The sequence below is a fragment of the Triticum aestivum genome, chromosome 7A (assembly GCF_018294505.1).
Source record: "Triticum aestivum cultivar Chinese Spring chromosome 7A, IWGSC CS RefSeq v2.1, whole genome shotgun sequence".
In the NCBI taxonomy this organism is placed as follows: Eukaryota; Viridiplantae; Streptophyta; class Magnoliopsida; order Poales; family Poaceae; genus Triticum; species Triticum aestivum.
This window is the reverse complement of record NC_057812.1, coordinates 630,380,684-630,391,350: the sequence shown is the minus strand read 5'-3', so window position 1 is coordinate 630,391,350 and position 10,667 is coordinate 630,380,684.

Below are 10,667 nucleotides of genomic sequence, written 5' to 3'. Positions count from 1 at the left end.
AACCATCGTCATATGGCCACTACGAGTGCTTGCTCCCTATGCGGAGGGCAGGATAGCTGGCGGCATTCTTTGCTGGAGTGTAATGTGTCTAGGTGTGTGTGGGCACTTTCAGAAGCCGAGATGGTCGAGCACATGTGGGCAACCTCAGAACCTGACGCACGGCTGTGGCTCTTTGCCATGAATGACTCTCTTCCACCGGAGCAATTTCAGTTGATGATTGTTACTTTATGGGTGATTTGGAGTGCAAGATGGAAAGCTATACATGAGGATATATACCAAACTCCGTTTGCCACTGACAACTTCATCAAAGCTTACTTATCAGACATAGAGTTTTTGAAGAAGAAGAAGGAGGAAGCACATGGGATAGCAGTACCACGACCCCGTACGTGGATTCCACCACCAACAGATTACTACAAACTCAATGTGGACGCGGCCGTGTCACGCCCAGGTACGTTTGGCGCAGTTGGTGTGGTTTGCAGGGATGAGAGAGGTTTGTTCATGGGAGCGTCAGCTCTCGTTTTCAGAGGACTGCACAACCCCCAAATGCTAGAAGCACTAGCTGTTTTCAGAAGATCTCTATATCAACCATTTACTTGTTGCCTCCGATTGCAAGGTGGTGGTAGATGCAATCAGACAGGGAAGCTCAGCAGAATTTGGAGCCATTGTCGAGGAAATCAAGACTAGAGCAACTACCTTTATTTCATGTTCGTTTACTCATGAGTATAGGACCTCCAATACGGAGGCTCATAATCTCGCAAAGCATGCGTTATCTTTAGGGTTTAGCCGACACACTTGGCTAGGACAACCCGGCGATCTTTTTTTTGTACCTATGAACATTATGATTCAGTAATAAAGCTTTGTGAGATTCTCAAAAAAAAAATTAAACAATAGTAACACACCGAATAATCCCACCTTGCTTCAGTGAATCAATTTTCATCAATTCAAATACGTTCCAAGTTATCATCAATCAGCCTCCTCAAGAAAAACACGTGAGAAAGATGGTAAGGCCGATATAAGATAAGAACAGGCAAAGGCGGGATCGTGGTCTGCTACTCGAGACGCAATTGCTGCTCGCGGTGGAAGGAGGCCGGCGGGAGGCGGTGCTCATCGGCCTACGGAAGGGCGGACATATGTCTTGGACGTGTTGGCAGGGCCCGCGCACCTACAGTAGCCGAAGCCGCGCAGTTGTGGTGCTAGGTTTCCAGGGAGCGCTGGGCCTGGTGGTGGGCTGGTTTGGAGGTTGGGGATATGTGATGCCGGCCCAGTCATCAGTTCTAAACAAATTTTCCATTAAAAAACAGAAAATTTGCCTCAATTGTTAAAAAAAATAGAAAATGGAAAAAGACCTAGGGGATAACGGAATTTCTTCATGTCCCTAAAAAAACGGAATTTCTTCATGGGACCAAATTTTCCTAGACTCCAAGATTTATACTTGGTTCCACAAATGTTTGGAAGGTTTGAATTCGAACGTATTTGAATTTGATTCAAATTGTCAACATCAAATACAAAAAAAATTCAAACAAACATCCATAGCTTTTTTACAAATTAGAACTAGGTCATTTGAGGCAAGTAATAGGTTTGAGATGTTACAACATTGAAGGGGAGGAGGCCATGGAGCGGTAGTGGCATCTCATGAGGAAAAGACGAACGGAGTGCTCTTTTGTTGGCCGCCTGCGTGTATGCCGCTGTGCGCATATAAGATGTATTTTCTATGCAAAGCTTCTTTTTACATTGTGCGAGCCTCATTAGAGCTAATTGCAGCCGCTGCTGTTTTCTTTCTGTGGTGACATGACCAAACACGACTGTTAAGAATGGGCGGGGACGCGACTTAGGGGCTTGGGTGGATCTCGCGCGGCTGGTCGGCCTGGATGCGGCCACGACATATAGATGTATAAACTCTAAATTTGTGAGGTCTACTTGAGCTAGAGCTTTGTCATCTATGCAAACATATATTCGTCTCTTGATCCTCCAATGTAGTTGAAAGAGATAGAGACGAGAAAGGGGTCTATTTTTACGAAAAGCTCCTTTGGTGCACGGCGTCTAGTGCTATGCTTATCCGCACCACTCTTTTGCATGTGGATCTTCACAGCGCAGTTATGAATCGATGTATATCAACGCAGCGTTTTCATTATAGCATGTAGTATATGACTGGTATAGCCCACGTTTTGGCCTTGGGCTCGTCTACCGCTAGCAGCAAATGTTCCCCGATCCAGCTCCTTAGTATGACGAATTCTGGCTTAGGTAGTAACTTGTACCAGATCCTGGTACACATGCCGACCATGTGTACCGAATCGGGGGGTGTGGTCCGACCGGCAGAGATGCCAGCCAAATAGTTTGGCCCCACAATCATTGGTAGAAAAAGGGACTGTTGTCCCGGTTCGTAAGGGTCTTTTGTTCCGATTTCTGAACCGGGACTAAAGGGTCGGTACTAATGCCCTGCCCCTTTAGTCCCGCTTCAATCCAGAATCGGGACTGATGGGCCTCCACGTGGCTTGTGCGCGGAGCCCAGGCAGGAGACCCTTTGGTCCCGGTTGGTGGCACCAACCGGGACCAATAGGCATCCACGCGTCAGCATTTCTGTGGCTGGGGTTTTTGTTTTTTTTAAAGGGAGGGGGGATGGGGGTTTTGGGGGGTTAATTTAGGTGTTTCATATATTGTGTTAGCTAACTATAATTAATAGAGAGAAGTGTCCTCTCTTATGTTCGTGCTTGGTCGACGCTACGTACTATACATACGTATAGAGAGGACTAGACACGCTAGTTAGCTACTAAGCAAACAAAGGAAACAGAAGATCGTCATGAACATATATGCATACAGAGAGAAGTGATATCGACCACCTCTCCTCCGAGAGATTGGTCGAACAACAAGTTCTCGTATATCTATCCGACACTACCGGCTACATGTATACAATAATTATCTCTTACAAATATAATCATACGGACTCATGGTCCACATAGTATTCTCCGTCTTTAGCGATCACGTGGTCAAGAAAGAATGCCACCAATTCCTCTTGAATTGCTCGCATGCGAGCTGGTGCTAGGAGTTCATCCCGCTTCTGAAACATCTAATTTGAAGAAGGGGGTCAATGCATATATATATATGAATGAATGAAACTCAACACAAATGATGGTAATAAAATAAAATTGTGAATGTTGTTATTTACGTACTTCATATTGTTCGTCAGTGTAGCCCCGCTCACAGGTCGTGTGGCGGATGGACTCGCAAACATAGTATCCACAGAAATCATTCCCTTTTTTCTGCCACAACCACTTTACAAGAAATAGAGGTCAATCAAACTGATAAGCAAGAATGCCAAATCAATAGGAGATGCGCGGAACATGCTACTATAGTACTTACTTTCGGGTGTCTAAATTGCAGCTTCTTCGGGAGTCCTGGAGCTTTTTTGGAGAATTTTTTCCAAACCCTGCCAGACGAAGAAAACAATTACTTGATATATCAGGAAATGAACAAAGTTGCTGATATGGTGGATAATGATTGATTTAACTTACTTCTCGAGCATTTGAGTCATGTCCGCATAGTCCTGGGGATCTTTTCGTTTTGAGTCTAAGACAGTTACTAGTCCCTGCTCAAGCTTAATCTCTAGGAGAATATAGTGGTAACTGCACACACATGCATAACTCATCAATTACATTACTATAACCTTGACTAATATATATATAAGGGAAACCGAATACGCACAAGACAGTAACACTCACTTGAAGTTGTAAGGAAAGAGTATTATATCTTTGTTTTCATTTATTACCAATGATCGTAGCAAGTTGGCCTCGGTACCTGCGGCATGAAATTTAACCTGAGTTGCATCTATGAGATATGTGTTAATGAACCCAATATCACCGACTTGTCTTTTCTTCAATTCGGCGATCTTCAATCTGCATAATATAGTGAGGATGATTATAAATACATGCAATGAAAGAGCTTAGCTATATAGAGAGACTTAATGACATAAGTAGTACTACTTACAGACAGTAGCAGGTGACCGTTGCTTTATCAAGGGCCAATTGAACATGCAATAGTTCAATTCCAACGAGGTCATGCTCCTTTTTAACTTTCACATACAAAGTACTCCTCCCCCCAGAGTCTCTGCAGATTTTTAAGTACCAATCATGCAATCTTTGCATCATCGTTGATAGAAATTTTTCATCTTTGACGAGAGGCTTCCCGTACTCGTATCTTTGTATCTGCACCTCCATGGGTTCATAATGTACATCATCGGGCAGGTAATCGGCAAGATTGCTATAACCGGGCACCATCCTCGGATCATTAGCGATGTTGTCGCTAGGCACCTTGAGCGGGGGGCACGATTGCTTCGCTTGTTCACTGAGCTGGGCAATTTGTTTCCCAGCTCACCATTCTTTCAGCCTTTGATCACTGACAGTACTTCTCGACCGCTCCGCTTCGGCAAATTCCTTTCCAATAATGCGCTCATAGTCTCCTTTCGGCGGAGACTTGGGTGGTTTTGTCAGGGCAGCCAGAGTGCGCTTCGCTTTCACCGGATCTACCTTCTCCTCTGGAGGTGGATGTCTCTTTGCTTTCAACCCTTGAAACTAGTCATCCACTTCGGTTCGCGCGATCTTCGCGTTCTCTTCCGGGGTCCTCTCGTATGGTAACTTCTCTGGAGTCTTCAGAGAAGGACCGAATCTGTATGTCCTCCCGCCTCTGGCTGTACTGCTAGACGCCAGCCGAGCAGACGGAGCGGCTGTCTTCTTTACTTGCTTACAAGGCGGAGGAGAAGGACTACGGCGCGCCGGAGCAGCCGGAGAGGCGGTAGGTCTCTTCCGCCCTTGCTGACGATGCGGAGAAGGAGGAGGCTGGCTGCTCGGGCGCGTCTGCATAGGCGGAGAAGGAGGCGGAGTGCCGCCATGCGCTGGAGAAGGAGCCGGCCGAGTGCCCTGATCGTCACTCGCCGGAGGAGGAGGCGGTGGAGGAGGCGGAGTGCCCTGACTCGCCGGAGGAGGAGGTGGTGGAGGAGGCGGAGTGCCCTGACTTGCCGTAGGAGGAGGAGGAGGCGGAGGCGTCCAGTTCGGAAGGTTGATGAGCTCCTTCCGCCATAGGCATGGAGTCTTCAGAGCAGACCCCAGCCTAGCCTCCCCTTCACCGGTAGGGTGGTCAAGCTGGAGGTCCTCAAATCCCTCCGTTATTTCATCCACCATCACCCTAACATATCCTTCTGGAATCGGCCGGCAGTGAAAAGTTGCGCCAGGTTCAGTAGGATAAACAGAGCCAACAACCGCCTTGACCTTCAAATTCATCCATTGCGTCATAAGGTGGCAATTTTGAGACTCCGTGATAGCATCCACGGGATAGCTGGCAGGAGCCGTCAAGGCATGCTCCGGCTGAAGCAGCTCGGTGGAAGCCACGCTACTTCTCCGCTGAGATGGCGGGGTAGCTTCGGGGAAAGCTTCGGCAGTACGTTTGCTGCGATTTGCTTCTCGTTCCTCTATCGCTTGTACCCTTGCTTGCAGCGCCTGCATTTGGGTCTGCTGCACTTTTTTCCTCCTCTCATGGGATTTGTAACCGCCTGCGTCCGGAAACCCAACCTTCCACGGAATGGAGCCTGGCGTGCCTCGTGTCCGTCCAGGGTGCTCAGGATTCCCGAGGGCCATTGTGAGCTCGTCGTTCTCTCTGTCTGGAAAGAACGTCCCTTGCTGCGCTGCTTCGATATACTGCTGAAGCTTCCTAACTGGTATGTCCATTTGATCGTTCGTCCAAATGCACTTCCCTGTTACAGGGTCCAAGGTTCCGCCAGCCCCGAAGAACCAAGTCCGGCAACGGTCTGGCCAGTTAATTGTCTCTGGTTCGATCCCTTTATCAACCAGATCATTCTCAGTCTTGTCCCACTTAGGCCGGGCTACGAGGTAGCCACCTGACCCCGTGCGATGGTGATGCTTCTTCTTCGCAGCATTTTGCTTGTTTGTCGCCGACATCTTCTTACTCTTTTCCGATGTCTTGTGGGCCACAAATGCGGGCCAGTGATCTCTGATCTTCTCATATCTGCCCTTGAATTCTGGTTCTCATTATTTTCGACAAACTTATTCAGATCTTTCTTCCACCTCCTGAATAGTTATGTCATCCTCTTAAGAGCAAAAGACTTGATTAATTGCTCTTTAACTGGCTTCTCTGGATTATCCTCTGGCGGTAGGGTGAAATTTGACTTCAGCTCAGTCCAAAGATCATTTTTCTGCATATCATTGACATAAGACACCTCAGGGTCTTCTGTAGCCGGCTTAAACCATTGCTGGATGCTGATCGGGATCTTGTCCCTAACCAAAACCCCGCACTGAGCAACAAATGCGCTCTTTGTCTGGAGGGGTTCAATCGGTTGGCCGTCGGGCGCGATTGCTATGGTCTCAAACTTTTTATCCGAGCTCAACTTTTTCTTCGGGCCTCGTCTCTTTACCGAAGTTGTGCTTGATCTGGAGGGCTAAAAAAAGAACAAAGACTTAATTAATATGTGTACATACCAAAACAATGAATGCATTAATTAGCTAGTCAGCAGAAGCTTAACTAATATATATACCTGGCCGGACTCGGTTCGGTCACCGAAGACGTCATCACGATCTCCTTCTTGCACCGGCATTGGGTCACCAAAGCCGTCCTCACGGTCTCCTTCTTGCACCGGCATTAGGTTACCGGAGCCATCATAATCATAGCCAGCTGCTTCTAGACCATCGGTGTCGTTGAGAAACAACGAGCAGACGACATCACTTCCTCGTGCGATTATGTCCCCCAACAACTCTTCTTGTACTTCGTCTCGGGCGGTGTCCATAGTTTCTACAAATATTGATAACATGGCAATTATTATTCAAACATGACATATGGATATATTAGTGGCAAACATAGAACTAATATTAATTTGTGGCCTCGATGCTGCCTCTCTAGGGTTTGGGGTGGCCTCGACGCTGCTTCTCTAGGGTTTGGGGTGGCCGAGGGGTCGAGGGTCGTCGAACATGAGAGTAAGAAGAGGATAAAAAAAGAAGAGGAATAAGAAAAAAAAGAGGAGAAGAAAGAATAGAGGAGAAGATCTCCTCTATTCTTTCTTCTCCTCTTTTTTTCTTCTTCTTCCTCTTTTTTTTATCGGGAACGAGGGTCGTCGTGGGTCGCCGAGTGGTAGAGGAGAAACCCTAAATAGAAAGTATCGTCGGTGTGAGATACATGTACCGTCGGTGTCGGACACTACATCCACGTCCCACAAGTGGCGCGGGCTTCGACGCCCACGTCACTTGTGGGACGTGGATGTAGTGTCCGACACCGACGGCCACATGTATCTCACATCGACGATACTTTCTATTTAGGGTTTCCTCTACCGCTCGGCGACCCTGACCCCTCGAACTCTCGACGACCCTGGAACCCTCGACCCCTAGACGACCCTGGAACCCTCGACCCTCGATCCCTCGACCCTATAGAACCCTTGAACCCTCGACCCTCTACCCTAGTTCCCAATTCTATTTTCTCTTCTTCTCCACTATTCCTTTCTTCTTCTCCTCTTCTTTTTCTTCTTTTTTCTTCTTCTTATTTATTTCTCCCTTTCTTCCTTTCCTCTTGTTCTTTCTTTCCTCTTCTTATTTTCTTCTTTCCTATCCTTCTTTTCCTTCCTTTCTTAATATCACTTAGCAAATTTTGCAACGATAGGGAGGGGGTGCTCCCGTGGTCTAAAATCCGTCTATGCACGATAGAAAATTCTAAAAAATACATCTATTATCCCTCAACGTCTCGCCTAATCATGAACAAAAAAAATTTGTGAATTAAAAAAACATCATGTTCTATGAACAAAAAAACATTATATTTCATCCACATTCGTGCATACATCATATATGGGATCATCTATGAAAAAAACATCATATTCTATAAAAAAATCATTACATATATATATAAAACAAGCATATATATATAAAACAAGCATCTATTTTTTGCATATATACATGAACATATATATACACAGAGAACATATATACATACAATCATATACTCACACATATACATATAATCTGAAAAAACACCATATATACATGAAAAAATAGATCAGGGGGGGGGGGCGGCGCCGGCCTGTCAGGGCAGTGGCGGCTGGGCGGCGTGCGGCGCCAGCGTAGGGCAGGGGCGGTGCATGGCAGCCGCGCAGGGCAGGGGCGGCGGCGCGGCGGCCGCGCAGGATAGGGGCGCAGGGGCGCGGGACGGGAGGGGCTGTGCTCACAGGGGGCGGCGGCGACGGCGAAGGCGATCAGCCTGACGGCGTCGGTGGCAGCAGCGACGGCGAAGGCGAGCAGCCTGACGGCGTCGGTGGCGATGGCGACAAGAAAGAGCAGGGGCGTCGGGCGGCGACGGCGACGAGGAGGAGCAGGGGGCGTCGGGGGAGAAATGGGTGATTTGGTCGAAAACTACTAAGTGTTGTATATATAGTAAGAGCATTTGTCCCGGTTCGTGAAACCAACCGGGACTAATGCCACCTTTAGTCCCGGTTGGTGCCACCAACCGGGACCAAAGGCCTCTTTTCAGCAGCCCAAAGGGCGGGAAGCGGGGGCCTTTGGTCCCGGTTGGTGGCACCAACCGGGACTAAAGAGGGGCATTGGTCACGGTTCGTGTCATCAACCGTGACCAATGCCTCCCTTTAGTCCCGGTTGGTGCCACCAACCGGGACCAAAGGCCTTGTGCGGCTGCTGCGTCGAAAGTTTAGTCCCACCTCACTAGTTGAGAGGGGTGCGCAGTGGTTTATAAGCCCCACTGCCGCACCCCTCTCGAGCTCCTCTCCATTGCAGGCTTACGGGCCTAATTGTCACTGCTATGCCTGTGGGCCTACTGGGCCTCCTGCGAGTCTGAATCCTGGCCCTTGGATGGGTTTCTAGTCGTATTAAGGCCGTGGGGGCTCAGTAGGTGGCATTTTTTTGTTTATTTGTTGCTTTATTTATTTTCTTTTGTTTTTTGCTTTATTTTTAATTCTTTATGCTTTTAGTTTTAGAAAAATTATAAAATTTTTGTTAATGCCATTAGTTTTCAAATTTGAAAACACTTTTTTTGTTTTTTTGTTTTCTTTGTTGCTTTATTTATTTTATTTTGTTTCTACTTACAACAAAATACTTATTGTTGCTATTTTTTTCCATTTTTTTTATTTTGTTTTCTGCATTATTTATTTTCTTTTGTTTTTTGCTTTATTTTTTTATTCTTTTTTGCTTTTAGTTCTAGAAAAATTATAAACTTTCTGTTAGTGCCATTAGTTTTCAAATTTGAAAACACTTTTTTAGTTTTTTTGTTTTCTTTGTTGCTTTATTTATTTTATTTTGTGATTAACTTTACTATAAAAATAGTTTTTTTTTCCTGTTTTTTTGATTTGTTTTTTGTATTATTTATTTTCTTTTATTTTTGCTTTAGTTTTTAATTCTTTTTGCTTTTAGGTTAGCAAAATTATAAACATTCTGTTAGTGCCATTAATTTTAGAAAAATTATAAACTTTCTGTTAGTGCCATTAGTTTTCAAATTTGAATAGTTAAAATTTGAATTCTTTGAAAATTGTTTGAATCACAAGGTTGTGATTAACTTACTAAAAAAATGAGAATAGATGCGCTTATAGAGAAAATTCAACCTAAATTCCTAGTAAATTTCTATGAATTTCAGAGAGGTTAACTTTTCTCTATTAGGGCATTTATTTTCACTTTGAGAGGAGCTCAACAAGGTAGAGAGGGAAGGGCTTATAAACCGGTGTGAGCCCCCTTCGGTTGGCGAGGTGGGACTAAACTCTGCCCGCAACGAGGACCAACCCTTTAGTCCCGGTTTGTGGCACAAACCGAGACTAATGGTCATGGGCCAGGGGCGAGGAGCAAAATTATAAACTTTCTGTTAGTGCCATTAGTTTTAGAAAGTTGAAAGTTGAAAGTTGGCATGGGCCAGGGACTAATGGTCATGGTATTACGAGGGCCGAACCATAAGACATGAAAGCATTTCAAATGAACTCTGAAAAAGTTGAAAGTTGGCATGGTATCATAATTTCACCCACATAGCATGTGCATGTACAAAACGGACAATGGTAGCATGTTCGTGTGTTACAAAGTTGGCATGGTATCATCATAATAGTTGCGGGAGAAAGTCTTCACTTTTTCTTCGCTTGTGTCATTTGTTTATTGCGCTGTAACCATGGATAATCTTCATTGTTTATCAGGATGCTTGGGTCAGCCTTGACATTGAAGGGAGGAATTTCATGAAACTTTTCATAATCTTCAGACATGTCTGTCTTGCCGTCCACTCCCAGGATGTTCCTTTTTCCTGAAAGAACTATGTGGCTCTTTGGCTCATCGTATGATGTATTCGCTTCCTTATCTTTTCTTTTTCTCGGTTTGGTAGACATGTCCTTCACATAGATAACCTGTGCCACATCATTGGCTAGCACGAACGGTTCGTCAGTGTACCCAAGATTTTTCAGATCCACTATTGTCATACCGTACTGTGGGTATACCTGTACCCCGCCACCTAACAGATTGACCCATTTGCACTTAAACAAAGGGACCTTAAAATCAGGTCCGTAGTCAAGTTCCCATATGTCCACTATGTAACCATAATATGTGTCCTTTCCGCTCTCGGTTGCTGCATCAAAGCGGACACCGCTGTTTTGGTTGGTGCTCTTTTGATCTTGGGCGATCGTGTAAAATGTTTTCCCACTTATC